This window comes from Dipodomys ordii, unplaced genomic scaffold, assembly GCF_000151885.1.
Source record: "Dipodomys ordii isolate 6190 unplaced genomic scaffold, Dord_2.0 Scaffold23, whole genome shotgun sequence".
Taxonomy (NCBI): Eukaryota; Metazoa; Chordata; class Mammalia; order Rodentia; family Heteromyidae; genus Dipodomys; species Dipodomys ordii.
Genome location: NW_012267239.1, coordinates 11,143,749 through 11,164,987, shown reverse-complemented (window position 1 = coordinate 11,164,987; position 21,239 = coordinate 11,143,749).

Here is a 21,239-nt window from a genome sequence, read left to right as displayed (position 1 = left end):
ATCAGACGTTGCATAATCCCCCCCCCCCAACTTATATACACATTTTTAGCGGGCTGAGTTCTCTGCCCCTGACTATAACAATGATTTTCTTAGATAGCATTCACGCCGGAGAATTCCATCTGTAGCAAATATTTCCCTCCAGACAGTGCACAGCCTGGCCACCTGGGTAAGAGTGTAGCTTTCAAAACCACTAAGCTATCCTGGCAATAACTTCCCTATGCACAGATTAAGTGCAAACCACAGAAAAATATACCACTAAACCAAAACTAAACATATTACCATTCAAGTTCCCTTTCAAATGGATCCCAAAGACGTGTCCAAGGCCACAGCTGACAGAGCGGAGAGTGTTTTGGAGAGGAAGTTGCAATAGAAAGAGATAGGGGTCTCAACCCTTCTGTTTGCAAATTTTAACAAAATGAATGGCATGTGCACAAGTCACTGGGCTCTTCCCAGTAGGAAGGTGTGAGGAGCCCTGGCCCATGACACGGAGGAACTGGCCCCGGGGGTCCCAGATTCCCAGACTTCCTTGTGGCATCTTCGTGCCCCACCCTGAAAAACAGCATCCAAGGAAATTAAATCGGACCAGCCCACACTCTGTAATGAAGTCATTCCACTTTGGTGCCCAGAAATGCCTGGGGGCGGTAGGGAGGAGGGAAAATGAAAATCCATGTGCCATTTCTCTTTAAGAAATTTATTTAAAAAAATCAGCCAAATAATCTCATGAAGAGACATTTCCAAATTTGTCCCAACAAAATCCCTGCTGTGTCAGCCAAGCCGCTCCCACCCACGCCTGGTCCAGAAGTACAGATTTTCCACATGCTGGTTCAAAGTTAGTCACATTTGGGATGAGATTGGATCATCCGAGTGGATTCTCCCACTAGCTCATGTGGCGTCTCTTGGTGGAGTTTGAGCCATAAGTTTGTGCTGACCTCCTGGTAGCAGTGTCTCTAGCGGTCAGCCCCGCAGGACAAAGGAAAACCACGGAAAACCATGGGAACAGATGAGACAATGAATCAATCACTTCCTGTTCATTATCGTTTTTCTAAATCCACACAAAATAAACCAAGATCCTCCTATAGACTCGTGAATTTGGTGCTCCATTCTCGTCATCAAATTGTTTGTATTGCCAAGGATTCACTGTGTGTGTGTGTGTGTGTGTGTGTGTGTGTGTGTGCATATATTGGAGCAAGTGACTTGAACAAAGACCCCCAAATCTAGTGGCTAGAAGATGATTCAAGTTTATTTTTCATCTGCTCCTTCCAAGAGCCCAACATTTCTTTGCTGTTCCCCAGGAACTCCAACCCTGTGAGCCCAAGTCAATCTTGCTCTTCTATGTGTTGATTGTTATAGTATCTGTTATAGTAACAAAAACATAACACAAAAATTCATACATATATATGTGTATACGTATAGTATATATCCATATAGTAAGATGCCATAAACAAATAGATATGAGTATATTACTCACATAAGTGCATGTTCCAGATAGAAAATTTGAAAAGCAGAAATGTCCAAAGGAAAAAGAAACATGTAACTCACCTCTGTAATGGCCTCCATGAAAGTTTGATCTAGAACCTTCTAAGCTTTTTCCTATGAATATGTCTTTTTTTTGCATACATGAGATCAAATTGCCCATAATTTTTCACAATTGTCCTTTGGCTTCTTTGTAGCTTGTAAACATTTCCTTACATACTTTTCAAATGGCTGTCCTGCGTTTGATCATCTAAGGAGAATTTACCTAAGTCTCTCTAATCAAACCTGTACAAGGATCTAAACTCCTTTTTCATGGTTTTGGGGATTTGGAATCTGTGTACATGCCTATGTCCATGGCCACTCTTCTCCATCTTCCTGTCTTCTTTGCATTCCCAAAGTCTTCCCAGCCTTTTCCCACCTGAGGATCTTCGTACATGGTGTTTTCTACCCTGTTCTAAGAGTTTTTTTTTCTCCTAAACTAATGAATGAATGAATCTTCCTTGCCCTGTCCCGAGTCTGGCTCTCCTCCGCTGACCTGCTGCTCATGAGCAGCCTCAGCCCCAGACCCACATGTCCTGCAGAGTTCGGTCAGAAGTGGACCAACATCTTTTCACACACTTCCCCAGGGATCTTCCTTGTTTTTTTTTCTCGTCATTAAATTCCTTGTACAGATCTTCCTTCATCAGCACCCACGCCGGGGAGTGATGCCTAACCTTTATAACAAGCGCCTTAGCTCCAAGTGGCTCTGAGAGGCACAGCTTTCCTGAATGAAAACAGCCCCCTTGTACCTCACAGTGCTGGCCCTGCAGGGCTGCGCCCTGCCCGTGTTTTCCAGGTCGTTCATTTCTCAGTGCTCCATTGCTTATCTGAGTGGATCGTGTCTTTCCTACTGCCAGCCGGCTGACCCAAAATGTCTGGAGGTGGTGGGGAAATGACACCCAGAGTCTCTGTGAGTTCCACAGGCACAAACCCAACCAGGCAGGATGGAAAATATATGGGGATAAAAAGATCTCTGTACTGAATATGTGTCGACTCTTACCATTCAAGTCATGGAGATGCAGTGTAATATTAGAGAGTTTTCCTTTTGTTTTTCTTTGCTTACCTTTTGAGATAGGTTCTTGCCATTTAGTCTAGACTCTGGCCTTCAACCCAATCTGGCCTTCAACTCAATCCTCTGGCCTCTACTTTCTGATAGGCATGTGTCACCAAGTCCATGTCTAGAGATCATTTGAAATATGCAGGTGTTATAGGCTTTGTGCAAAGATGATGCCATTTCATAAGACTCGAGAACCTATAAATTCAGATACCAGCAGACCATACACCTACATGTGTGTAAGTATAAAATATATGATACTATTACTTGAGTACGTATTGAAATGTAACAGAAACTGCTATTTGTTCCCTCACTACTCATTCTCTTCATCTTCTTTTATAAGGGAACCCCCTGAGATTTTAGTGAGAGCTGTCACCACCCAAGTAGAAACTACAGTTCCCAGCATCCCTTGCAGCTAGTTGCAATCACATGACCCCCATAGTGCTGCCATTTCTGCCCAGAGTGATATTTTTTTCCTTTAGACTGATACAGGTGCCAGTTATAAACTACCTTGTACAGGTTGGTCTCAGTGTGAGTCTTTGCATCAGAAGTTAAACTTATATCCTGATTAAGGCAGGTGTCAACCCAGCCGGAATGTTCTTGTTGGAGCAAGAAGAGGAAAGTTCTCAGGAGGCGTTGAGATGGCAGGCCAGAAATTCCATTTCCGCTTCTCCCACTTCTACTTCCGCTTCTTCTTGCCTTTCTTTTAAGGCTCCCATTTCCTCTTTGGTACAGCGCAGCAATTTTCCGCTGTCATGGCGGGCTTGAAGAGCAGTGGTGGCACAAGCTAGGAGCAGGTATTGTAGCTCCGTGATGTGCTACCACAGAGGCTAGCCAGACACCGCGTGAGCCCTACAGCCAGACATCTTGTGTTCAAATTCTAGCTGTGTCACGAACTCACTTTTAGGGAAGATTACTGGGATCTGTTTGATCATAATTGAAAAAATGATCTGAGAGCCAAAGCGGAAAGTGCTTCCACAGATTCTCAAGGCAGGTTCAATGTCAGGGATCTGTCCTCGGGGGGAGGGAGGAGGGCCGAGGGGGGTGGAGGGGGGAGAGGAGGCCTTGGGGTAGTGGTCAGAGCTATCAACACCTTCCTCACATCCCATTTATTGACTTGCTCTAGAGTCAAGTGGGGAAGGAGGGCTGGAACGGCTCCAGGGCTGGAATGAGCCCCCAAGTCAAGTTCTGCCTTCTGTTAATGGGGAATCCCTGCTCCCTGCAGATGCGAAGAGGATGATTCAAAGCAGACGTGTCTGGGAAATGGCAGGGCCAGGCAGGAAGTGGTCTTAACAGGAACACTGGCAAAAGGAAAACAGAGGAGCTTCTGCCCATGAGAAAGAGCTTGAGTGAAGTTGACCAGGGCAGGTTAAGTAGGAAAAGGTGGTTGAATCTGGCTTGCTGGGCACTTGCTGTACTGATTTCTTCTAAGTCACTTGACTGAGCCATCCGTGGAAGGTCAGGTGGGAGGTGGAAAGTGTGCATCTTTGCTGGGACCCTCCTGTGTCTTCCAATGGCTGGGAGAGGTTGGGAGCAGAGGGCGTGAGCTCAGGGGGGGTCAGGGGCCAGTGAGCACCAGCTTGGAAGGGGGCAACTGTGACGTCCCTCCCCGTCCCCCAGCCCTGGCGGGTGGGTGCAGAGCAACCCTGAATTAAATGCTGTTGGAGAGAGAAGAGGCCAACCAGGCGGGGACACATTATATAACCACTGGGCTCCAGGCTCCAGAACTCAGCCTTCAACTTCTCCCCTTCTCCCCGCAAAGCAGACTAGGTAGCCTCTGTGTGTATGTGTGTGTGTGTGTGTGTGTGTGTGTGTATGTGTATGCCAGTTCTGCGGCTTGAACTCAGGACCTGGGTGCTGTCCCTAAGACCTTTTGCTCAAGGCTAGCCCTCTACCACTTGAGTCACAGCTCCATTTCCAGATTTTTTTATGGTTAATTGGAGATAAGAGTCTCACAGATGTTCCTGCCTGGGCTGGCTTCAAACCTCCATCTTCAAATCTCAGCCTCCTGAGTAGCTAGGATTGCAGCTCCTATACATCTATAACATACATATTTTATATAACATATGTATTTTTGGCAGGATTGGGGTTTGAAATCAGGACTTTTATGTTGGCTAGATAGGGGCTCTACCACTCGAGCCACACCACTACAGCTGGAGCCACGCCCCATTGCTTGAACCACACACCACACATCTTGAGCCCCCCACCCCACCCCAGCCCTAAGCTTGCTGTGTTGTCATCTGTTTGAAACAGTTTGGATCCCTCGAAGGTTAAGGCCTGGGTTGGGCTTGCTTCCTTCTTCCCATCTGCAGGATGGAAGCCAGGGGCTCGTCACTTTCTGGTTTGGGTTTGAGGTTTGTTTGTTTTTAAGATTGAACGTTATCACCCACGGGGAAAAGCTCAGCATGGAACCTGCTTCCTAGAAACGCTCAATATACTTTAACAACTCTGCAAGGATTTTTATGTGTGCTGTGTTATATAGCAAGCAGATTTTAGCACAAGTGCAAGGGAGGGGAAGACAATGGGACCGTCCTGGGGGAAACGTTTTAAACTTTACCAGAATTAAATTCGTATTGATCTGAAGGAGATTTAGAATAAATGAAGATTGTAACCCAGGAACAACCATCAAAAAAAAAAAAAGAAAAGAAACCCGCTCAAAAGAACAGTAAACAAAAAATCAGCAGAGAATTAAAAGAAGAAATATTAAAAAAAATATTTACTTAACCCAAATTGTAACAATCAGCCACACACAGGCCATTGGGATCCTGATAGGCAAGGGACACTTCGGCCGGACATGGTAGTGTATTCCTGTAATCCTAGTACTTGAGAGGATAGAGCATTGGAGGAGGACCTGAGTGCATAGAGCCCAGCATGACTGACAGATCATGTGGTCTCATGTCTCCAATTCGCAGGCAGGAGAGCCACATGACCAACACATACCCAAGACTTCCCCTCACCTGGGCACTGGCCCTGAGCTGCTTTTTGCTCAAGGCTATCACTCTACCACTTGAGCCACAGAGCCACTTCCACCTTTTTCTGTGTCTGTGGTACTGAGGAATTGAACCCAGGGTTTCATGCATGCGAGGCAAGCACTCTACCACTGAGCCACCTTCCCAGCCCCAGACTCCTCATCTTGAAGTCCTTTCCTGGACTCTCCTGGACTTAAGAACATGGGCTGGCCAGGTGCTGGTGGCTCACCTGTAATCCTAGCTACTCAGGTAGCTGAGATCTGAGGATCGTGGTTCAAAGCTGGCCCAGACAGGAAAGTCACCACGAGACTCTTATTTCCAATTAACCATTCAAAAACTGGAAGTGGCGCTGTGGCTCAAGAGGTAGAGTGCTAGCTTTGAGCACAAATCTGTTCAGGGACAGCACCCAGACCCTGAATTCAAGCCCCACAACTCTCTCTCTCTCTCTCTTTCTCTTTCTCTCTCTCTCTCTCTCTCTCTCACACACACACACACACACACAGAACATAGGCTGAGGAATTATAAGCTTGGGTTTGAATCTAGGATCTAGCTCCTACAGGCTGTGTGACATGTCAACCTTTTTAACCTCTCTGAGCCCCAAGCCCCTCACTTGTACAGTGTGGATAAGTAACCGCGAATGAACATTTAGTCGCTTTCTCAATGAACATTTATCATCCTCCCCAACCCCCACCCCAAATATGCCCACCAGAGAGAAACAGGCAGCCAAACATTGTTCCCTGGAGTGCGGGTCCAGCCAGGGGCTGAGGCTAGTGGCAGGGGGTGGGGGGGGGTACTGTGCTACCAAAGTCTGCCCCCTCCTTGTGGGGAAAGACCCCCAAGCCCCCTTTTTCCTGACACCTGTAGTAATCCTTGGTGGAATGCCTCTGAAAAGATACAGAAGAAATTCTTAAAATATATTTCCCTCCGCTGCAATGCATTCCATATGCCGGGGGAGCCCCTATTTACCTTCTGGCAAATGCCCCCCCTCCACTGGGGAAATCCTTATCGAGCGGGCGGGCGGGGGGCGGGATGGGGGAAGAAGATCTCCTACCTGACAGCTGGAAGGAATTTAGCAGAAAATGCCAAGTTCTGTTCCCCAAGAAGAATGGAAACCGCAAGAGGATTTGTGAGCTTCTTGAGCAGGGCTCTGCTGGGGGCGGGGGAGGGGGAGAGAGTGGGGGGGGCAGAGGCGGGGGAGACCCTCCCAACCTCCCCCCAAGCCTGCCTGGGCCCCCTGGTGAAGCTCACTGGGCTCCTGGGCCTCTGTTTCCCCATTTGTAAAGAGAACCCACAGTCTACCTTTCTAGGGGGCCTTGTTGGTGGCGTCTAAGTTGGGTATTGGGGGAGGGTACAGACATTGGGCAGAAACGAGGGGGAAATGGACGCCATGTCCCTTGCACAGAGACCTTCAGCCTCACTATGCAGTGTGGCGCCCGGATACCACAGGGCCGGGAGGGTCTCATGGTACATGGCCTCCAGGCCTGGCTTTGGGACGTCACCCAAACAAACAAACACGTGAAACTCCTCCGCTATCTCTGCCCCAACCCCCCTGGGAAAGATGGAGGGATGAGCCACCGAATCACGATCCTTCCCACGTCTGTGGGGGGAACAGATGTCCCCAGCAGGCGCAGCTCCTTCTAGAAGGATCTCTGCCCGTGCCTGCTGTGCGGTGTGGCTGTGTGGTGTGAATACAGTGACAGCTCCTGAAGCCCATTGGTTCATGACGGGAGGCAGGTGCAACATGATTGGTGGAGCCTGGGCCCTGGCCTCCTGGGCGCGCATCAGCTTCTACACTGTCTCCCAGGAAGCTGGAAGAGGCTGAAGGTGGCCCGGTGTCCCCTGTGCCTGGCCACCCTGCCAGACTCGGCGCCTCTCTTTTTCTTCTGCTTTCAGAGCTGCCGGAGCAAGAGAAGAAACACACAGAGCTTCTAGGATGTCGGCCTTCCTCTTGGGAAGAAAAGCAAAAACTCTCAGAGCGTTGGGTTTGGCCGGTGTCTCAATATCTCCTTGGCCCCGGGGAAAGGAGGGTAGAGGAACCCAAATTCACAGAGGACTCCCTGGTTTGAGGCTAACCTGAGCATACTCTAGGCCGTGAGCCGCATGGCTCCCCACTTTCTCTAGCATATGTGCGTGTGCGTGTCTCCATGGATCTGACCGCCTGTCCATCACCTACTGCCCCACGGGGCGAAGCTCCGTGTCTGGGTGCTCCATTTCCTGCAAGCAACCTGTCCATGTATCTGCATCCCAGGCCCCCTCGGACCAGGCTGAAGTCACCCAAGGTTCCGGGGTCCCTGGGACATGCGTCAAAGCCCTCGGCATCGTTGATGCCATGCACCCATCTGTTCTAAGGTACAATGCATGGTCTATGAGAGCAGCAACTCCGTCAGCCTGCGCATTCACAGACACCACCCCCACCACCCCGCCCCGGCCTGCAGCAGTGCCGGTCACACTTGTCACTCGACTCCTTTTCCTGTAGGAGCTGACAGTTGTTAAACTAGAACCCCAACAGGAACAGCTCTGAGGTCCCCAGAAAGACACTCTCACCCTGAGCAAAGGGGGACGATACGGCTAAGCAAGAGTGTTTCGTTAGGTATCTCTTAAGATTGTCTTTTCCAAAACATGATTGCTCCCGGCTTAGGGGTCAACTTCACTGCGAGGTCTGAGGCTCCAGGCAGGAAGAGTCCGCCACTCTCAGGAATGGTGTTTGCACACGGTATCAAACCCAGCCCCATGCCAAGGAATACTGACATTTGGCAAATGTCTCAGGCAGAAAAATATGTGAATGTGGAGGCTTCACAGGACAGAGCCAGATTCCTTTTCTTCTCCCAGAAATCGAACGGTGCAGTCTACATCCTGGCTTGGAAAAATTCCCACTCTGTGGAGTAATAGGGGAAACACACACACACACACACACACACACACACACACACACACACACACACACTCGCCGGAGATCTCACAGGCTCTTCGATTTGTCAAAATGCATCATTTCTAAGTGGATTTTTTTTTTAAGTTTGAGATGCTTCCAAAATATTTATAAAAAACAGAAGGGCTCTTCAAAGTCAGGAGGCAAAAAGAGACCTGGGAGCCGGGCAGGGAGGGGGCCTGCTTTGTAAACTCCCGGGAAGAAGGCCCTGGATCAGGGGCACAGGGGAGCAGGGATGGGGGAGGGGAAGAGGGGATCTTCTGCCTGCCCACTTCTGACGTGCCAGAAGTGCCCTCTGCAGCCATGTTCCATCCAGGTCACACGTGATTCCGATCTTAATGTGTACTATGTACTGGACACCCCTCACGTGTGTGTGTTTCCATATAGTTAAACAGTTGTCTGTGTGGTGTAGACATTTCTACACAGAGACCAGGCCTGGTGGTTCACTCCTATAATCCCAGCTACCTGGGAGGCTTCAAGGTCAGCCTTGGCAGAAGTGCCCCTTAGACATGATGCAGTTTGACAAATCGAAGAGCCCGTGAGATCACCGGCAGTGCACAATTCTAACCTTACTTCCTCCAGGGACAGAGGTAGGAAGACCAAGGTTCCAAGCTAGCTCCAGAAAAAAAGCAAGAGACCGTATCTGAAAAATAACCTAGGAAGTGGCGCTGTGGCTCAAGTGGTAGAGCGCTCGCCTTGAGCTGAAGAGCTGAGGGACGGCGCCCAGGCCCAGAGTTCAAGCCCCATGATTGACCAAAAGCCTCAAAGAGTCCCACATAAAATTCTATCAGTGTAACGAACCATTCCTTTCCGTTAGACCTAGGCTCATTTAAAACATTTCTCACGTTCTTTGACCTATCAATCTTTGTCTCAGGTTTACATTTCTGTTGTGAACAATACGGAGAGTTAAAAACCAGTTCATACTGCACGGGGAGGCTGGCAGGAATGTTCTGGAACAATGTTCTCGGTTTCTCTGGCTTACTCAGCTCTGCCTCAGCCACATACACACACACACACACACACACACACACACACACACACACATACACACACACACACACACACACGGCGCTCACACAGACCACGTGGCTCTGAGCCAATAAAACTTTATTTATAAGATGTAGCCCGCGGACACACTTGACCTGCCGTGATGATATGACACTCAACCCTGAACAGGGAGCATCAGACCGGGCTCTAAAGACTCACCCGGCCCTGGGCTGTGGCTCATGCCTGTAATCCCAGCTACACAGGAGGCTGAGAAACAAAGATGGCTGTTTGAAGCGGGAAAGTCTTTGAGATGCTTCTCTCCAGTTAACCACCAAAAAGCCTAAGTGGCGCGATGGCTTAACTGGCAGAGCACCAGCCTTGAGAAGAAGAAAAAAAAAGCTCAGGGACAACATCCCACCAGCCCTGAGTTCAAGCCCCAGGGTGAGCACAAGAACAAAAGAAAATAATCCACAGAGGCATCTCTCCGATCCTCGAGTCTTACTTCACAGACTGGGGTCTCCAGGTGGCAAAGCAGGTGTACAGCTAGGGGTACAGTGCACATTACCCCTTCCTTTTCTCTCTGTCCTTACCCTGAACCCCTTAAACCCAGCTGAACTCCCCTCCCATTGGAGGCTCTGTTCCTCCAGGACACAGCGGTGACCCCTGTCCCCACTCGGACCCCTCTTTCCTGGGTTTAGGAAGGCAGCTGGGGGAACTTGGAGCCCGGTTATATTGTCAGGCTCTTCTTAATCCATCCCAGCAATCGACTCCAAATCTGCTTCTGAACAACGCCAGTGGGTTCTTTGCTCTTCTGCGGGAGGCTCTGTCAACTCATACACAGGCCAGTTCACTTTCCCCAGCAGCTTTCCCTGCCCCAGAGAAGGTCCAGGCTGACGTTACTGCCATGTGCCTGGTCCTGGGGCTTGAACTCAGGGGCTGGGTGCTGTCTTGGAACCTTTTTGCCCCAAGGCTAGCCCTCTACCACTTTGAGCCACAGCACCACTTCCAGTTTTCTGTTGTTTAATTGCAGAAAAGAGTCTCATAGACTTTCCTGCCTGGGCTGGCTTTGAGCTGCGATCCTCAGATCTCAGCCTCCTGAGTAGCTAGGATGACAGGCGTGAGCCACCAGCAACTGTGAGGGTCAAGTAACAGCTACAAAGTCTTGACGATCCCCCCTCCGCCTCCCAAATGCAACACTTATCCTGGCTGCTTCTCCAGGGTCGATTTGTCTAGCTGATGGCCGGAAGATGGTATGAGGGTTCGGATCGTGCCTTGGCCAGAGAGGGGAAGTCCAGCCTTCGGTCTCACACGCACTCAGGTGGACATTTACATAAATCACTGGCCATGCCCCCCACGCGGATGGCTGGACCTTCCTGTCTGTACAATGTTGGACATCTTCCACTGTGCTCCGTGTATCAAAATGCCGACACGAATGCACGCCCCACAAGGCTATTGCATAAGAAGAATTTTCATGGTGTGAGCCAAGTGTTTTTAACTTGATTTAGTGTTTGGAGGAGGGGGGGAAGGAGGAGGAGGAGGTGGAAGAGGAGAGGGGGAAGAAGAGGAGGAAGAGAAAAAGAATGTTTAAATCACCCAGAGACAAATTCGGACTGCCCAGCTCCAGTCCTCCTGGGGAACTGGGAGGAAGTCAGGATACTTCAGACTCCCACAGTGCAGCTTTAGTGGCTCCTTCCTGTCATCCCAGCTGCTCGGGAGGCTGAGATCGGAGAATCCTGGTTCAAATCCAGCCCAGGTAGACATATCGGTGAGACTCTCACTTCTAATGAACCAGCAAAGAGCTCGAAGGAGAACTGTGATTCAAGTAGGAGAGCTTCATCCACAAGCCAGAAGCCCAGCCAGAACCCAAGGCCCCAAGTTCAAATCCCAGTACCACCTCATGTGTGCGCATGCGTGTGTGTGCGTGTGCATGCACACACACACACAGAGGCTCTGAGAAGCAAGAAAAGTCCTGCTCTTTGTCTCATTTCCCAGGACTATGGAAAGGTGCCTAATAGCATCCCAGGAAAACAGCCCGGGGAAAGCTTGCTTGAGGAGAAGGTTCTCTGATAAACCATCGGCCATCTCAGGATGCGCCGAGCCATCTGAAGAGGCAACAGAGAATGTTCTCGCCGGTCCAGCTCACGCTTGCAGGAAGTGTAACGAGACCTCAGAGGCCCACTGTGGTCAGGGGCTGGCAACAAGTCAGCGGGGTCTGTTTCAGTGTGAGCTGAAACCTCTTTACCTGCAATCTTGTTTGGACATCCTCCCTGCCCCCCCCCCAACCTCAGCTATCTGGAAGCAAGCCAGAAAGACCGAAGTTAGGCAGGATTGTGTGGATCAGAGTCTTCCCAGAGTCACCGGACCAGGCCTCCTCCCCACCACCTCCTCCTTTCCCTGGATGATCCCTTGTGGAAGGAAGAATGACCCTTCCTGGGGTCAGGGCTCCTGCGGTGGCAGAAGGGACTTGGGCATGCAGAGAAGTTGCTTGAGGGAATGGGCATGTAGGAAAAGGTCCGGGATTCTGTGTACTCTGGTCTGGGGTCAGTCACTGTAGGGGCCTGTGGTCTCCATCCTCAGCCCTTGGGGACCTCAGAGGTCGAGCTCTCTAGTTGAGAACTTCCAAGGGAAAATATGACTTTAAGAAGGTGAGTGTATGTTGGGGTGGGGAGTGGGGGTGGCGCTGGTGGCTTACGCCTGTAATCCCGGCTACTCAGGAGGCTGAGATTTGAGGATGGCTGCTAGAAGTCCAATCCAGGCAGGAAAGTCTTTGAGAGTCTTCTCTCCAATTAACCATCAGAAAGCCAGAAGCGGAGCTGTGTGGCTCAAATGGTAGAGTGCCAGCTTTGAGTAGAAAAAGCTAAGCAAGAGTATGAGGCCCCGAGTTCAAGCCCCAGCACAGGCACAAAAATAACATTTTAAGAAACGGGACGGGGAGGATGTGTGATGAGTGGATGGAACTTGGAAAGTCTGCTTTATTACAGAAAGCAAAGAAGGACTTGTTGGGATTTTCCAGGCGTCCACCCGGATGCCTTGCTGCCCCCAGCCTAGAGTAACCCACGTTCACCAAAGTGGCATTTCTCTGGTCATTACATCCTTGAACACAAGTTGAGCTTACTACCCATGGGGGCCACAAAAGAAGGAGGCTCTTGTGCAGGGAGCTAGAAAGCAAATAGATCAGCCATGCCAGACCAAGTGCTAAGCAGTTCTGTATGTACTTTTGTGTGTTCGTCCTGGGGCTCGAACTCAGGGCCGCACGCTCTCACGTGGCCTTTTCTCTCAAGGCTAGCACTCTACTACTTGAGCCACACCTCCACGTCTGGCTTTTCGGTGGTTAACTGGTAATGAGAGAGTCTCACTCACTTTTCTGCCCAGGCTGGCTTCGAACTGCGATCCTCAGATCTCGGCCTCCTGAAAAGCGGCTAGGATGCCAGGCGTGAGCCTCTCCCTCCCTCCCCTCCTCCCCCACCGGCAGGGCCTGACCACGCTAAGCGTTTAGAGATTCCATTTAATCACGTAGCACTCCATCGCAATAGCATGGCTCTTCCCACTTGACAGATGAGGAAACCGAGGCTCCAGCTAGGAAGGTGTGGGGGCGGAGGGGGTCTCTGTTGTTCTAGGTGGCGGGGGGGGGGGGAAGGAAAGATCCAGATTTGGACTTAGAAAGAAATGAGGTAGAGGTCACAAGGAAGGTCAGCCATCTCCCAATTTATTTTTAATTGCATCCAGAGCCGGGCACCATTTACTCTTAAATGCTGGGGATGGGGGTCCCCAGAACTGGATACGAAGGTACCCAAGCCAGGGAAGGGGCGTGGGCTCTCCACACAATCATGTCACCAGCCCCCAGGACAGGAGGGTGGGGGTGGGCGGGATTGGGGGGGGAGGGAAGAGACAAGATCTCAGCAAGCCATTGATCTATCCATAAAGCGAAATGGCTCAGCGGCTCGCTTTCCATCGGCCTGAGTTACGAGCTTGGCGATTTGCGGGCGGGCCGTTTACAGGAACCAGGAGATGTGTTATCTGATGAAAATTACTTCATTTAATATCCTGACTTGACAGGCAGAGGACCGGGTCTCTGGAAGACTCTGACAGCAGGGATGGGGTTGGTGGGGTTTTGTCTTTTTTTAAGTCCCTGGATATGTTTAAGAAAAGCAACCGCTATCTCCTCACTCACCGAGGGATGGCCATGAGGCGATTCTGGCATCCAGCGGGCAATCTGCCACCAGGATGTGGCCCTGGGAGGTCTCAGAAGATCGGCTTTCGTTGGATGACAATAAGATGGCCGCAGAGCCGGGGCCCGGGGACCTGTGCGGGGATACTTAAGCCATTGGAGAGAAAGAACGCTGTTGAGATCATGAAGCCGGGCTGTGGAGGGGAATCCTGCCTCAGCCCTGAATTAACCTGTTTATTTTTATTGTTTATTTAATTGCCGGTCCTGAGCTTGAACTCAGGGCCTAGGTGCTGTCTCTGAGCTGTTTTCAGCTCAAGGCTGGCGCGCTATCCCTTAAACCACTGATGGCTTTTTTTTTTTTTTGAGGGGAAGGGGTGGTTCATGGGAGATCAGAGTCTCATGGACTTTCCTACCCAGGCTGCCTTTGAACTGTGATGCTCAGATCTCAGCCTCCTGAGACACAGCCTGGCTTTCCTACCCATTTTGTCCGCTTTAGGCTTTTCTCAAAGGCAGAGTTACAGCCCAACCGTGAGTGGGAGCGCCAGCCTTGGGGTACTGACGGGAGGGTCCCCACACACCATTGCCCTCTGCTCTCTTTGGCCGCTTTGGCACAGATGGGTGTTCAGCACGCACTTCCATGTCCGCTTTGCCCAGAGAGCCTGCTCCATACTGCCGAGGACAGAGCAGATTCCCCCAGGAACTTGAGCAGCAGCCGGGTCTGGGCTGAGACTGGGGAAGGGGGGGCGGGGAGGGGGTGCAGAGAGGCAGGTCTTCCATTTCAATTAGACATGCTGTCCAGATAACTTGGGAGAGGAGGCAGAGGGCATGGGGAGGGGGAGGAATGGTAGAATCATAGGGTCTCCCAAATCTCTACCCCTGTGCCCTGGGCCTCTCCCTCCCTGCCTCCCGCTCCTCTTCTGGCTGCCTCCCTGGGCCATCAGACACCCCCACGCACAGAGAAGGAAGGAGGGGACAGACTGGGCCGGTGAGCAGGTCTTCTGTTCTGATCCTTCCTCTCTCCGAGGATGCCAGTTGTACAGCTCTGCTGCCCTGGGCCAGGCAGTGTGGCAGGCATCTGCTGACTGCCTAGCACCTAGCACCTAGCACCTTTCAGGTCCACATTAAATGCCTGTGCTGGGTGCACATTCAGCTTCTCAGTGAAGAGCTAGAGCCTGGCCATCATTGCTTCTTTAGGATCACACAGCTTGTAGCGGAGTCCAGGTCTGGCTGAGTTCAAAGGCTAGGTGTATGCAATAAACCACGTGGCCTCTTGTACGGTGGTTATGGGGTAGAATGCCTGATCCTCCTATCGGGAGCTAATGGGGTAGGGGTGCGGAGGGGATGATCCGCTGAGATCTAGAAAGAAAACATTAAAACCTTAGGAGTACCTCACCTCTTTATAGGTCTACAAAATTTCTTCCTTCCTTCCTTCCTTCTCTCCTTCCTTCCTTCCTTCTTTCCTTCTTTCCCTCCTTCCCTCCTTCCCTCCCTCCCTCCCTCCCTCCCTCCCTCCCTCCCTCCCTTCCTTCCTCCCTTCCTTCCTTCCTTTCTTTTCTCTTAGGTAGAGTTTGGCTATGTAGCCCAGGCTAGCCTCAAACTTGTGGTCTTCCTGTCTTCATCTTCTGTATGCTGGGATTACAGGCATGCCCCACATGACTGTTCTTATCTATGTATGAGTGTATATGTGTCCAGTATTATACATCACATACCCATTACTATAATGATGTACATATATATATATATATGTGTGTGTGTTATAAGTAATATATATGTATATGTACATATAATAAGCTCTATATGTGTATATGTGTATAATGGATTCTCAAAGATTTTCCTAGTGATAGTTGCATGATCAAAATGGTGTGAATATCCACAAATAACGTGATGAGTAAATACATGAGCCCTATTCATCTGGTAGAATACCAAGGAACCGGAAAACCTCTTGTAATCCTCGACAAACGTGACTGAATCTCAAACACACAACGAAGAACAGGTCGGACCTAAAATTGTGTAGGCGCTGTGGTTTCGTTTACATAAAGTTTAAGAATCAGAATAAGTGAAGCTCTGGCATTTGAACTTGGGGTAACAGTTGGGCACGGTGTTGTATGACTGTAATCCCAGTGCTCGGGAGGCGGAGACCGGAGGATCACGAGTTAAAGGCCAGCTTGAGTTACCAAAAAAATACACAGAAAGGAATCTGGGGGCACAGCCGGAGGAATGAGCGATTCTGGATGTTTCTTTCATCCTGAGCAAACCCTCGGAGCGTGGCTCGGCGGAACTACTCCGGAGTCGGAGGATGCGGGAGTCTCCCTGTGGAGTGTGGGTGATGGACAGATAATAAAACCGGTTCCCGTGGCCTGAGAACATTTACAGCCCCAATGCTAATGGCCCAGAGAAACACGGGGCCTGGTAACCACTTTCTCCTCCTCTCCCTCTCTCCTCCCGGGCCAGCAGGTTAATGGAGGTCATAAACTACTGAGTATCTCCATGATGAGAATGGCCTCCCTCCGCCCAGTGACCCATCGGGCCTTGATTGACAGCTAGGCCTCGCATTCCTTTGCTGAGGGGAGGGGGGAGGGCGGAGGCTGTGACCTGAACCACCTGACCCTGCCTCCCTTGGGAATTTCCTAGAAGTCTTTGGGAGTTAAGGCTCTGGGCAGAACGGGACTCGGTCCTCAGATAATTGCCCCATTTCTAAGAGAGTAGCTTGTTCGTCTCTTCTAGGTGGTGGCGCATTTGCTCCATCCTTTATTGAGGCCATCTGAATCTATACAGCGATTACTCCTGGCGGGGGGCGGTGATTCACTCCCTCTGGGATGAGGGACCTTCCTGCTCAGGATGGGGACTGCCTAGGCAGGCCGGTCGATGTTGGGTAGCTGAGCATCAGACTGTGGCTTCCGATTACTGGTCATAAAAGAGATCCTGACTCCCACGCTCCCTTCTGTTTGAGCTCCTTCTGTAAGGTGAGCCAGCAACTACCGTGTCAGGAAGATGGAGAAATCCTCGAGGCAAGGAAGTGGGTCCTCTGGTGAACTCCATGGTGTGCGCCATCTTGGAAATGGACCGCCGGATGAGGCCACAGCCCCCAACAAGAAGGGGAAAAGGGACCAGAAGATACACACGTGCACACACAAGTACACGCATGCACACACATAGATGCACACAATCATTCCTGGTCTGTTGCCTAGTGGTGCCCCAGGCCGCTTTAGCCAACAGCAAGATCATCACCAGCTATGGACCGACAGCTAAAACAAACCTCTTTTCTTTATAAAGTTACCAAGCCTTGAGCATTTCCTAACAGCCGTGAGAAATGAACTCAAACAGTAGTATCTCTATAATGTGTCACCCTTGGATGGAAAACTAAAAGCCTTGTTATTTTATATTACATCTGGTTGTCATGTTGCTTTTTAAAGTAATTTATCTGGGCATCTTCTCAGGAGAGCTGAGTCACTTTTGTTCCAGAGACGGTTTGGGCAACATTACTTGAAAAAGTCATAAAAGCATGTGTGTTCTTTGGCCCAGAAATTCTATCTACATTCAATTCAATTAATTAGTGTATGAATTGGGAAAACACAGGGGTCATGCTCACTGTTCCGTTATTCATAGCTACAAAAAATGTGGCCAGAGCTTCAACGTCAACATAGTTAAGGGGGTGGATTACCAGTTAATTACGAGAACGCACATACGTTTGGATCTCCGCTTCCACTGAAAACGATTAGAACGGGAACAAATTCAAATGACCGACGCTGCTGAACTCACAAGTACTGTCAAGGAGACACGTCCTGACATCACAAAGTGCACAGCATAGACCATTTCACAGCCTATGCCGTAAGTCCTCCACATAAAAAGATGCATGGATTTCTACATAAAACAACTGCAACGTCAAACCACAGCAAGTTCACGATGTGACGTCTGGGTAGAGGGATTACAAATATTTATGTATGTACATAGTTTTCTTTTTTAAAAAAAATATTTTTTATTTGGCTTGCCTGGGTCTTAATTTATTTTTTTCTAATTTTAAAAATATCTATTACCTTGGGCATAAAGCTCAAAAAAATAATCCCTTTGTGTCAGAGCTCCCAATGGTCATTCATTATTGCCGTCTCTGTAGTCTTTGCATCTGCCCTGAATCAGCCTCAGGTAAACGCCCTGTATTTGGGGCTGCCTCCTCTTCCTCCCTCCTGGCCTAATTCTTGGAGCTCCGCCTAGTACACCTTTGGTGGGGCAGAGGCCGGGCCTGCTGGCCGAGCTGGCGAGCAGCTACTTTCTCCGGCTGGGAAGATGGAGGGCGGGAGAGGGGTTCCTGATTTACAGCCCACCGAGGGCTTGCACAGAAACGAGACCGCGGGGTTTCCCCCTTCAGGATGGGCTCTTGAAGGATTTGTGGCTCCAGCCGAGAAGCTTTTAAAAGACCATAAACCGAGTTAAGCGATCAGGAATTTTATCCGATTGAAATAAAAGTCAGGAGGAAGGAGGTTGGATCTCTCCGCTTGGCCACCGTCCATCTGCCTCATTGTAGCAGCAATGAGAACACAGCAAGCAGGCAGATCGAGTTCTCTCAGGCCAACCTCCGCGATGGGACACCTAGCTGGACCTGTTCTAGCTCAAGTTCACCCCCCTTCCCAGGGCCTCGTGGACCCAGATACCCACCTTCATGGGGGTCTGCGGGGCATCCCTTGTGCTGCAGATGGCAAAAGGGGACTGTGTTTCTCCCTCCGGAAGTGAGCGCCCCCTGCAGGGCGGGAGGGGGCTGCCCCGGCCGCGCAGCCAGTCCTGTAGCCCTGGGGTTTACCTGCTAGGCACGGGATGGTCACTGAACATATATGTGCACACAGAAGGTCCTTTCGGATACTGACGCGTGGAGGGAAATAGATTCACCATCAGGCAGGAGAATGACTAGGATGTTGGCCCAATGGCCGAGAAGACCAGGAGGAAAAGTAATATTTCAGCTAATATCTGAGTAGAGCCACAAAGCGAAGAGGCCCATGGAATCTGGAACCACAGCTCTAGTTTGGTGGGACACTTGGCCTGCTTCTCTTTAGCTCCAGTCAGGCCTGGACAGAGGGGCTTTCTGGACTAGCACCCATCTCGGTGATAACCAGAGCCTGACATCCATCTCTGGGGCTTATGACGGTCCCGTGACAATGGAAGGACAGAGTCCTCTGAGGCGAGGTCACACCCAAAGTGGAAGCTGGCCAAGTGGTGGCAGAAGAGAGGTTCCCGGGGCAGGTGTCACCACCTGGCAGCCGCTGCGGTCCCCAGCACCCCCTAACGTGAAGACTGGGTGACCTCATGCTGCTTGTGTCCTACCTGGCAGCTTCAGGAAGAGGCCGATCCAGCCGCCTGTGGACCCTCTTCCCCACCTCCTGTCCTCTCCAGCTGCTCACCTTCCCTTCTTGCTTCCATCACCTTTTCCTGACCCGGAAGATACAGCTTTGCTCTTGTTTTATCACATAGTCCAAAAATAGTTTCTACCACCCGAGTTGCCCCCTACAAAAGGGCGTAGATATTAAAACGTCAAAAGCCAGGGGGCAGAACCCATGAGCCTTTGTTTCCTGCTGCCTCAACTTTCAGACTAGCAAGCATGAGACCTTGAGTTCAAACCCCAGTACACACACACACACACACACACACACACACACACACACACACAGAAAACAGAATAATGGAACCCACCAAATCCGTTTACGAAGAGGAGAGCAAGCCATCGTAGACGGGGGTGAGTCCAATGATGCTTCACAGTGAAGCCTCTTTCTCCAGTGAACTTCTGTTAATAAAAGCATGGTCTTTTTAACCAGGTGCTGGTGGCGTGTGCTTGTCATCCTAACTACTCAGGAGGCTGAGGTCTGAGGATGATGGTGGTTTGAAGCCAGCAGAGGCAGAAAAGTCCATGAGACTCTCACCTCCAATTAACCAGCAAAAAGCTGGAAGTGGAGCTGTGGCTCAGGTGGTAGAGCACCAACCTCCAGTGAGAAAACAAAACAAAACGAAGGGATAGTGTGCAGGCCCTGAATTCAACAGAGACAGAGAGAGAGAGAGAGAGAGAAAGAGTAAGCAAGTGAGATAGAAAGAGAGAGAATAGAAGTTGATTGATATGCTAGAAAATTGGGGGCATGGGGTAGTGGGTAGAGACTAGCGGAGGAGCAAAAGCACCAGGCACCCAGTTTGAGTCCCAGTCTCAGGCCTAAAACTAATAATTGCAAGAAAGTGCCCAGAGCAGGGCACCCAGGCCCCTCCAGGCCCCAGCCCTGCCCTCTCCCACCCCCAGCGGGTTCTCGGTGCTCCACCTGGGGGATATCACCATGTCCCACTTGTCTGTGAGGCCCCTGTGACCCTGGACTCCACCCTGGCAAGAGATACAGACTGCCAGACAGTCAGATCCAGAGTCCCGGGGCGGGGGGGGGGGATGGGGCAGGGAGGGGTGAGACTCAGCCAGTGCGAATAGAGTCAAGAGTCATCTATCACGCTGCCATCCATGACAGCTGGGTGGATGAATGATGCTGCTTGCCCTGGCAGCCTGGCTGGGCTTAGGAATTCCTGTGGTGGCAGCCTGGCTGGACCTCATCCACCTCATCCCTCAAGGGCTCCTCAAACCCCGTCTCTCCCCAATGCCCCCATTCCTGCATACTTCCTGTCTTCCTCCTGCATTGGGTCTAGGGCCACCCTGTCTGTCTTGTGTTCAATTCTTACTTAATTTCTTCCTATCTTTCAATAACCATTCGCCCCCTCTGCCTCCCCACATTTATTCTTTCTCTGCTGCATGGATTACGGGGGGGGGTCGAGGGTAACATGACCTTATGATCCCCACCACCGAAACCCATTCTACACACCACAGCCAAGTATCTGATCTAAAACATGATCTGACTTAGGCCCTCTTGGATCCATGACTTTCGAGTGATTCAGAGTAAAGCTTCAAATCCTCCTCATGGTGTTTAAGCCTCTCCAGGAAACGCTTCTAGCTGAACCCTTGACTCCAGCCCCACTTCTGACCCATCCCTCCCCTCCGTAGTACCGGCCTCTGTCTCTCCTTCAGCAAATTTAATGCTCCTACCTCAGGGCCTTGCCATTAGCTCTTCCTGGCGAGCTCTGATGCCCACGTCTCCGCATGGCTGGTGCACATCCGTCGTCCAAATGAGCAAAGAGCTGAGACCATGGATGGGGAAGAGCAGCCATTTCGAGCATCTCCCACCATCCATCCTCCAACACCAGTCCCCAGCGGAGCCCGGGGCCATGGAAGCAAAGGATGCTGGGAGCTAGGGTTGTAGCAGCTGGCCATCCTCCGGCCGGAGAAGCCGAGAAAGGGCGAGGAGTGAATAGGAGCAAGCGAAGTGAATGAGGAGCACAGAACCTGGACTCTCCACCCTCCTGCCGCACCTGCCGTGCTTAGGCATGGCTGGCAAGCCTCTCGGAGCTCTTTGTGCTGGAGGCTTGGTCCTCAGTGGAGCCATCTGAAGAAACACTGGAGGCTGGGCAGAGTGGCTCACGCCTGTAATCCTAGCTACTCAAGAGACTGAGATCTGAGGGTCGAGGGTTGAATCCAGCCTGGGCAGGAAAAAGTCCATGAGACTCATACCTCCAATGAACCAGCAAAAAGCCAGACATGGGGCTGTGGCTCAAGTAAAG